We start from the raw sequence: 9724 nt of genomic DNA on the forward strand, positions 1-9724 counted from the left end.
TCGTGCGAGTCCAAGTTGACCGTTATTATTCCCCAGGATCTCGGGTCAGACCAAAGAGCTTGTTTATTGGCAGTTCCCAGGCGTCACGGTTGTATTGTGCGAGGGTGGGTAGGAGTGAAAAGGAGGAAACCCGTACGTATGAAAGATTAAGGGAAAAGGCCTTTTTTTTCTTTTCTTCTGTTTTGGCTCGAGTTGGAAGGACTGCAGCAGGGTGCACTAGTTGGCTGGTGAGCGTGGGAAAAACGGGATCGAGCGGGTGGCTTTACACTTAGACCATGCCATGTGTATGTGTATGTGTATGTGTATGTATTCTCCCCCTTTGAACCTGTATAGTGTATGTATTATGGACGGGTCCACTGAGGCCGGCCCTACCGCCCCGCCGTCTTGGACTCTTTGACATTTTGCAGTCTTCCGTGGAATCATGAGCTTTGCCCTTTTTTTTTTCCCTTTTTTTTTTTTTTTTTAACTAATCCTTGTAAATCTTAGCTTGCTCAAGAGCCCGACCAACTGGGATGACACCTCGACCGCCCAGGCTGCTTACAGGTTAAGCTTAACAGCAGGGGTCCGGGGAGAGCTTCCACCAAGCTACTGGTCCGCTCGGAGGCAGTGGACTGTAGCCAAGAAAGAAGGAGAGGGTCTTTCTGGCGGCGGCCGTGTATTCTAACGATTCAGGTAATGATTCTAATAGAGTACATATGTACATTAGGTAGTAAGGTAAATGCAGCCACGCACGATACGTAGTGTTTCCACAAAACCGAACAATTCTTAGCCAGCCGACCCAGAGAAGTTGAGCCCCGATGCTCCCTGACGTTCCCAGCGCTCCCTCTAGTGTACCGGAATCTCTACCTTCAATCTTTCTCCACCGCCTAGAAAAAAGGCTGAGCCCCTACATACATACATGCCCCTACGTGTCCCAGTCCTCACATGGTCAAAACGAACCTAAGCCAAATAAATAATAGGAGACATATACCTACGCAGCCGCAACTATACATATGCTAGTTGAAAACACGAGAGGAGGTTGGGCGAGGCAAGGCTTGTTTGTGGTCTGTGTGCGAACCCCATGTGAAGCCGAATGATCTGTTGAATTAAGGAGATAATCGATCTCGTGTTCTATATATCTCGGTTCTTAAAAGCCAGATGCAGCAATACCCTCACTACTGTAAGTATTACGCAAACCCGAGAGCTACTATAAATGCAACAGCTTGACGCAATTATGATCTTTACCTTGATACCTTGATACCTTGTGGACAGAACATATGATTATGGTCTACGGATCCGTACTTACGCCATAATGAAAATGTTTTTCAGATTCGTACATACATACATACATACCTCATACACTATATGCATACCTAATGTACCTACACACGTATTTCGACTTTCCCTTTCTTGGCTACTTGATGGTCCCGGCTTCGATTCCTGGTGGCCACGCCGTATACACGCGGTACCCAGTTGCCTAGTTGAGCTAGGACAGGGGTGTAGTTCAACCTCCATCGGATTAGCCTACATCGGATTACCACCCTCACGCGCCGTCGAATTGGGCTCAAAGCGCAAGCAAAGCGCAAGCTTGTTAGTGCAGGCTTGTTAGTGGTGGGGACCTATGGAACGAAAACCGTAGTACAGTGTGTATATTTTACTACTATTTAATAGTACATGATGCCAGAGGGTAACCTGGTGAGAATAGAAGAGCATTCAAGTACTTAAGTATTGCCAATACTGTGTCTCCAGTCCGTCGTTCGGGGTCAGGATATCGGAGAGAGGCAGGTATTTGACTCAGAAAAAAAAATTTCATGCGGACAACTGTCGGGGTGAGACAAAGCAGCAGACGTAGAAAGGGACGAAGGCTTCTCATTTTAAGGGTAACTATTATTATATCTCTTAATAGTATGGCTGACACAACATAAGCATCATTAGTTAGGTATACTATATATTTACTACATAGAAATTTACTACATATTTCAATAAACCGAAAATAATATCGGAGAAATTAACCAAGGTACACTTTTTCGGAGTCTCATGTCAAATTCTTCGCGCTGCACATACCCCGGCGGTTATGTGAAGTCCGGACTCGGTGAACTAGCTTACAGCACTACATACCAGGACGTGTTTCCTCGGGGAGAGAGTAGGCAATGGCCCGGGCGGTTTAGGTCACATCGGCTGACGGATCTAGGTATTGCCATGTCTTTTAACTGCCGAGAAGAGACGCGCTTAACTAGAATAGAAAGTCGCGTTGTTTTCCTAAGCGCAGCGTGACGCGGTGAGGGTGAGCGAAAGGATCAAAGCGAACGTACTAGGTATGCAGAAACAGTGCATTCAGATTTCCTCTTTCTTCATAGACCGACCCGGCACTGCTATATAGTTGGACAGGATCAAAAACTAGTAGTTATCTAACCAAGTGACGCTTTCGAGAACATGGGAGAGAAACAAACACTTGGTGACCGCCCTATCCGCCTTTCGACCGACGCTCAAAAAACTATGACACATAAGATGATGTACGCCCACGCCTATATACAGTAGATACTGTATCTTCTACTGTTCTTTTATGTAACCGTAACTCAGTAAAGACTTTAAATCAACCTAGCATACTTTGGTTTTTTTTCATCAGCTGTGAAACACAAACACGGATGCAAGCTCACATAGCCTCAATAGGAGAGGTCGTCCATGGTTGAACTTCTCGGTCTTAGCCAAGCCTATCTCCCATCAGGAATATTACATGACTCGTCCGCATCTTAATCGAACGCTTTCAATCTGTATAGTTATACCTTTAGATGAACTTTATCTCAGTCAAGTCGCAAGTTGATTTTGCAGCCGTCTTTCCAGCCGCAGCTGACTGTTTCTTAAGCACGTATCCTTGAACGCCCCGTCCCGTCAACTGTCGATACCCTCCCGCTACGTCTTGACTAGATTGATCGCCGATAACCAGCAAGTCGAAGCGGAGTGCTCTGCCACTGTGTGTTCGTGTAATAGTCTCATTGTACTCCGTTTCACTCTGCTTCTCCGCCCTCTCTGATACGCAGTGCTACGATGACTTACCTACTTATAACCAGCTGCTTGAGCTCGTTCTAAGCTGTGCACCACCAATGAGAGATCTCTAGATGCGCTCCGTCACGCTATTCGATAGCGTGGTTCAAATTCCGCATATAAAATTGAGATGCTGTCGGAATTGGTAATAAGATTCGTACAGCAGCCTATATTCACTTTGTCAGGATACACGTACTCAATACTACTACCTCTTACGTGCCAGGTTTCGAGGTCTGATTAGTCGTGCGACTCCCTCGTTGATCGAGGTCTTCAAATTAATTCATCTGGCCTGCCCATTTAACAGGTCCATTCAGCAACAACCTCAAGTAACCGAATATCCAACCTTAAGAGAGCAATGGTCATCTTGCCTTGTGGTAGGTAACGCAAAGACCTGTCGTGCTCAATCTAGCGGGAAGCTTCAAAAGCTTCCTAGCTTATCTGCATTGGTGGAATCGAGCTTCTAGGTACTCTTGTCAAACGTGCCACAACTCGTGACAGTCGTGATATTATCCGCCGATCATGACACACGCCTACTCGAGAAGAACTATCCTAGAAACCCCCTTAGCTAGTATGGACACAATCATCGAACCTACAGCCTGCCTCACTTCCATGGGCGAAACCCCCTAACGCGTCTAAACTACCTAAGGTAGGTAATGGAATGATTTACCACATGTAGACTATAGGTAGTCTCCAGCAGGTTGTTAATACGTCACCTCTACGACAATGCGAGAGCGGACATTTTTAAGAAAGTCATGAGTGGGCCGAAGCAGAATCATCCCGGCGACGTATGTACCTAGGATCTAGGGTAGGTAGGGGCAACTATCTCGTTAGTTCATCCGCGAGATAGAAACCCCCTAAGCAGGCATTGAACGACACCAACAATTTCTGAACGACTTCTTTGTAAGCACCAGAAGCCAATGCCGATCGCGTAGGTTACATAGTACGTAGCCTATCCGTAACGCAGTCTGCTGCTCGCTCGTACCTTGCATTAGCCCTAGTTGAAATGTAGGGCCATGCCACATGCCTATTTGACGAGCGCAGCAAATATCGATACTTGCACACCACATTAACCATGTCTTCCCGAATATATTTATTGCCGTACTCCTGAAGATCGATCTTAGTAGCTTTTGACGAAGGCTTACGGGATACAGGATCTAAGCATCCCAAGTGGATACAAGAGCCTCGGAGGAAAATGGGCTAGGTACGGCATTTCTAAAGGAGAAAAAAAATTGTTCTCTTCCACGATTCATGTGGAGTCCGCTATCACTTAACACAGTTATAGCATCTAAACTAAACTGCGGATCCTACAAGCGTGATCCAGACGGCACCGTCGGTTTTTATGGATAGGCAAGTTATTCCGAACGCTAGTAATGTTCTAGGCTATCAACTATTTTCTCGAAGCTGGATAGGTTGTTATCTTAAGCACGACTCGACTATGGCGTTACGGGCCCGTAAAAACTCATATTAGACATTCCGATGTTTACGCAACGGACAGTTTTCCTGCTATCTGTCTGGCTTACGGGAATTGCTGACCGATGTAAGACTTACATTACTAATGACAGGCCGTAGGATTCATAAGATTGTTAAAGGTAGTTTTAAGTCCATGCTCTCATATACCTTGAAGGGTTTAATAATTTTTTCAAGTTAAGATCCATTTAAATGTATCCCCTATATGTAGTACCCTGAAAGTCGATGCGCAAATTGTTCCTACCAGATTTACGCTTATATCCAGTTACTCGTCAATGGCATATGCTAGGTAGAGGTGCATTTCTATCCCGTATTGTGGGTTCCCAGAGGCCCCAAACCGCGGTCGAGAGCTCCCCGTCCCCTCCCTTACGATCCCGAGCCAGTGCACTGGGCCATTGAACTACTGGCACTGGATAAATATGACGTCGTCAATCCTACGACAAGATTACTCGAATACAAGGTTTCAATGTCCCACGATGCCATCATTGTCGCTGTTCCTCCTCACATGGAAACAGAGGGAGGTGCCGCATCCACACCACTGCGGTCAGGTAGTCGATATCTCATCACCCTTATGTATGTGCGACACACCCGCCCCGTAGATACACCCGGAGATACGGTCGTGAGATTTGATACGACGAACGGGTAGTTCCTTTACTTTATCCGTCTAAGTACTTCGGTTCCCAAATACATACTATGTACTATCCAACGGGGACAAAACCTCGGGTTAGGAACAGGGCCTCTTGGTATGAGTGATCATAATCATAAGAGCTATAATTGGTTCGAAGCCTATGTTGCATCCCCCACAAGGTCGTAAATCCGAACCTGCACGTATGTATGGTGTGACGGACGGTTGCAGCAAATGATAGCGACTCTCTACCTTAGGTACCTAGACATGATATTGCTTTTCCCCATTCAGAGTCACGTCAGTGGCGCTTTTAGAGCCAATCCTCCCACTTGATATCTCGTCTACTGCTGACCATCCAGTCGGGTAGATGCGCACTTCTCCGGATCTCGAAGAGCTTGGGTGGTCAGCGAGCTCGAGTGTGCTACCCAAAGAAACCTTCGCAATGTGATAAATTTATTTCTATTTTATGCCTGCCATTTCGGCCCTTAGTTTTTGCGAGTCGAAAGAAAACCCGAACTCAAGATCCATCTCGTTCATTCATGATAGGAGCACCCACGTGTATACCAGGGATAACAGTGGCTCCTCCCGACTGATCCTTTGGAACGGCTACAACGTGTACATACCTAACATACACTAGGTACGCACATAAAATACTGGGTAATCCTTCAGCCGAATCCCGGATATGGTTTCCCAAGCCCATGGATTGATTCGAGGATCAATGCAATTCGTACATGGGCCTGGGAAAGGTAAATTACGTGCGGTGCTGGTGTGGCACGGGGTACTGTGTCGATGGGAACGTCGCTGACGTTAGATATCTGTTATGGTATTAAGAAGGGGGTAGAGTTCCCTACTTTATTTTCATATGTTCTACACTACCTGCGTATGTAGCTCTCATCTCACGACCTACGGGTTGGTGACATTTTCTTCCAGAGCACACGTTCATCCGAACAGTTTTCGGGATAACTTATGCGGTTTACTTACGAGCCAGCTCTAGAATTTCTCAGGGCCTCGACTTGACCTCATTTAGCCTGAACCGAGGGCAAAGAACAAGGAAGACTCTCTAGTTTCTTCGCGGCTCGTAGGCCAGACCAGACCGAAGAGCTAATGCAAGGGACGATGTCACCGTATAGTGTAAAAGCGTGGGATAATTCTGTAAACTACCAGGGGTTGCGTTTGTGTGGCAGCTCCCAATTCGCCTCATGTTATCAGCGTCTAGATAGCTTCTCTGATTTATCGTCTCTTCTGTTTATTTGGAGCTCAAGGTAGCATATATCACCAATTCCTCACCAGAACGAGAGTGAATGATACTGTTGGCGGTTTGAATTACGAACCAAGGCAATTAGGTACCTAAGCTACATACTCTGCTGGGTTCGTATGGCAACGATCCTATTGGAGATACTACATAGTACTCGTACCTGCACATAATACGTAGTAAATTTTTCTTCTTTTTCTTTGGGAAATCCCTCCCATTTATTTTCCTTTTTTTCCTTTTTCTATTGGTTTACCCCAGCCCCGTCACGGCCGGTGCGGGCTAGACGGGCGGGAATGTGATGGAACCCCTCCTAGACGCATGGTTCAGCTGCAAGGTACGAAAGCCAAATCACATCGGGCTGACGAGAGCTGCCGCGAAGTTTTACCCTATTTAGAAGGGAGCGAAAAAGTTTTTCTCTCTTCTCGGAGCACAGGGTTGAGAGAAGTCTATGTAGAAACGTGTTGGTTTCTTCTGTTAAGATGCCTGCTGCGTACATATCGCCGACCAAAGTTAGACCCTAGTCGCGTAGCCGTCTAGTGGCGAAAGGCTTCCCGGTTTGTTTATCTCAAGAGTCTCAGATTGCCTACAGCGGCTTGCTGCCGGATCTAGAATTAATAAAAGAAAATTCCGCAGGCTACCCCGGGTCGTGTCAGCTTCCGGGCGATCAACGTTTGGCGGTAGGGACTGGTGACGCCATTCGTTAATTATATCGCGTGGGGGAACATGATCGTACACTAGCTATCTTTATCGAGGTTCTTATTCAGTGGCTGAATAATGTGTAGGTCAGATAGCTATTTGGTGAATGCCAAGCTCGTCGGCAACGCCCAAGGCGTCTTTTATTGCTCGTACAGCTGCCAGACGATATGAATATCATGAGATTCGTAAGAATCGACAACTATTGACGAGTTATTATTAAGTAACGAGTATGTGAACTAGGGTCTTGGAAATGTAAGGTTCCGAATGCACATATACATACTCTCTCAATGTAACAACGCATTCAAAAGTCTTTCTGTTCAGTTTAACGGGAATGTCCAACGAGGCTTTTTTTTCCTCCTTGGTCGAAGCCCGGGTGGACGGTCAATAAGCAACTAGTCGCAAAGCAGCAAACACTTTCTAATTGAGGCGGTGAATGCAACCCCCTTTGACAGCTCCTACGTGTCGATCAAGATGTGGCACCGCAGGAATTAATTAATATATGCAGGTACGGACGAGGAAGTCCTAGACGTCGGAGGGGAATTTTCCGGGGACTGCATCTATTGGCGTCGTTGCGTTCTTTCTTCTCTATTCTCTTCATGACTGTTCTTGGTTCGGTAACCGTCAGCGGTTGAGGTACTATATCTTGATTCGTTGGCATTTGAGGGGTACGGATCTTCTCGGCGCCTAAGATAGGTAGTCATAGAGGATTACTAGTACGTAGATAGTAAGATGTTGCGGTAGCTAAATCAGCACAGCGCAGTACGGTTTGGGGGTTTGCATGCCCTCGTTTTTCGAGTATCTGTTCGTCTTTGAAAGAGCCCGAGTGCTTTACGTCGTGTATCTATGTTCGATGCTGATATAAGCGTAAAATATCATGATATTCCTTGATAGCAAACGGTATGGATATTCTCAAGGCTCACAGCTATGATGAGTGCCTATAAGTCTTCTTTAAAATGAGGCCGTACGTATGATCACTTTCAAGCACAATAGGTGTCGGCAAAAAGTGAAAGCACGCCTTAATGGTCTAGTTAGATCGATGTTTATATAGAAGGATCAAGAGAAGAGATAGCATAATGGTTTTTTAATCTCTGTAGAGCTAAAATAACTCATAATGAGTTTAACAGGTACGTAGGTAGTCATAAGAGGGAAAACTATACTTCCTCGGAAAAGACTTAATAAAGCCCATTTTACTGCCTTCTCCACGCTTAAGAATCGAGTGCCTGTATATTTATCTAAGTAACTCGTCTAGTCGGGTTAGCGTAGCTACATGTGATAACATATTAAACATAAAGCTATCAGATCAAATACTCAGTACGAGATAGGTTCCAATGTATGTGTACTGCAGTGCTACTCTTGACTTTTGATTTGAAGAGTTTACAGTAGAATTATGGTTAAGCTTCTTAACTCCTAGTCTGGCAGGCTTCACGATATCTTCTAGCTCCCTATTTTTAGGTATGACTAGGAGGAGACTAATAAAAAGTAAACAGATACGTTTATGATAGCAATATTTCTTATACGAATTAGTCGATTATGGCAAAACTATCAACCTAGGCGGCTTAGTTATTGGGTAGTTGGGTAGGTATGTATTGGTATTGACTTATAGGCGACTTCCACTCTTATTTTTTAGTTTCTTATGTCAGGAGATACTCTAGCTCTGTCCCCCCCTGGGGAGTACTCTAGACGTCTAAAGCGCCAAAGATGCGCCGCTGTATCTACGTAGGTAGCATAGAGCAGGCCAATAGACATAAACGTTATCATCATCATCCACTCTTATTTTACGCCACGCCCAACTCTTATGTCCAATAGGGTATTGAAGTTTTATTCTTCATTATAGTAGCTATACTCCTGGATACCTTACGATAATCCTACCTACCTACCTACTTACTCCTGTCTATTGGGAGTTCGCTAAGATAACGGTGCGTATATGTATCTCACTGATATCTGCTAGCTATTTAAAATTGTTAAGTCGTTCTATTACTTTAACTTTTTCCTTTTAGAGTCGTTGTTCTAGACTAAGTACTACGTCAGAGATACCTCTTAGGATTGGAAAAGTACCCAGGCGGTTTATTCATTATATTGTAAGGAACTCTACGCGTAAGCTCTCATTCTGAATTTTCTCTTTTCACTTGTGTTTCCTGTCGGGAAGGGTATAGTGTTATTCTAAACCTAAGGAGTATCAATGCATTTATTATGAGACCACGTTTTGCGATGCTAATTAGGCTCTTTGAAATATATTACATTCAAAGGCTGCTTACTACTTTCATAAGAGAAAGTTCTATTGCGAGTTGATGAATATCGTATTTAATCGATATTATAGAAAATGAGAGTATTGGTACCTGAATCATATTTCTACTTGATGCTACCTGTGACTACTTAAGCGCTACACCATCATTGTAATATCCCTTCACTTATCAAAGTATCTTAGTAGTAAATACCTACCATGCTTCTCGATAAACCCCGACACCCCAGTTTATGTTTCTCACTAGCAAAAGTTGAACTTCAGAGTGAGATATTGGTAACTATAGAATTGCTAGAGCACCTACTATAGTATTATGGTATACTTTAGGTACCTGGGTAGGTATTTGAGTTGTCGGAGTGGAAAACATCTTGACATATAACGGCCGAGTTCCAGCAATCAATTGTGCCGCATGTGTATTAGGAGT

The sequence above is a fragment of the Daldinia vernicosa genome (assembly GCF_022497035.1).
Source record: "Daldinia vernicosa strain CBS 139.73 unplaced genomic scaffold F5Y00scaffold_2, whole genome shotgun sequence".
Taxonomy (NCBI): domain Eukaryota; kingdom Fungi; phylum Ascomycota; class Sordariomycetes; order Xylariales; family Hypoxylaceae; genus Daldinia; species Daldinia vernicosa.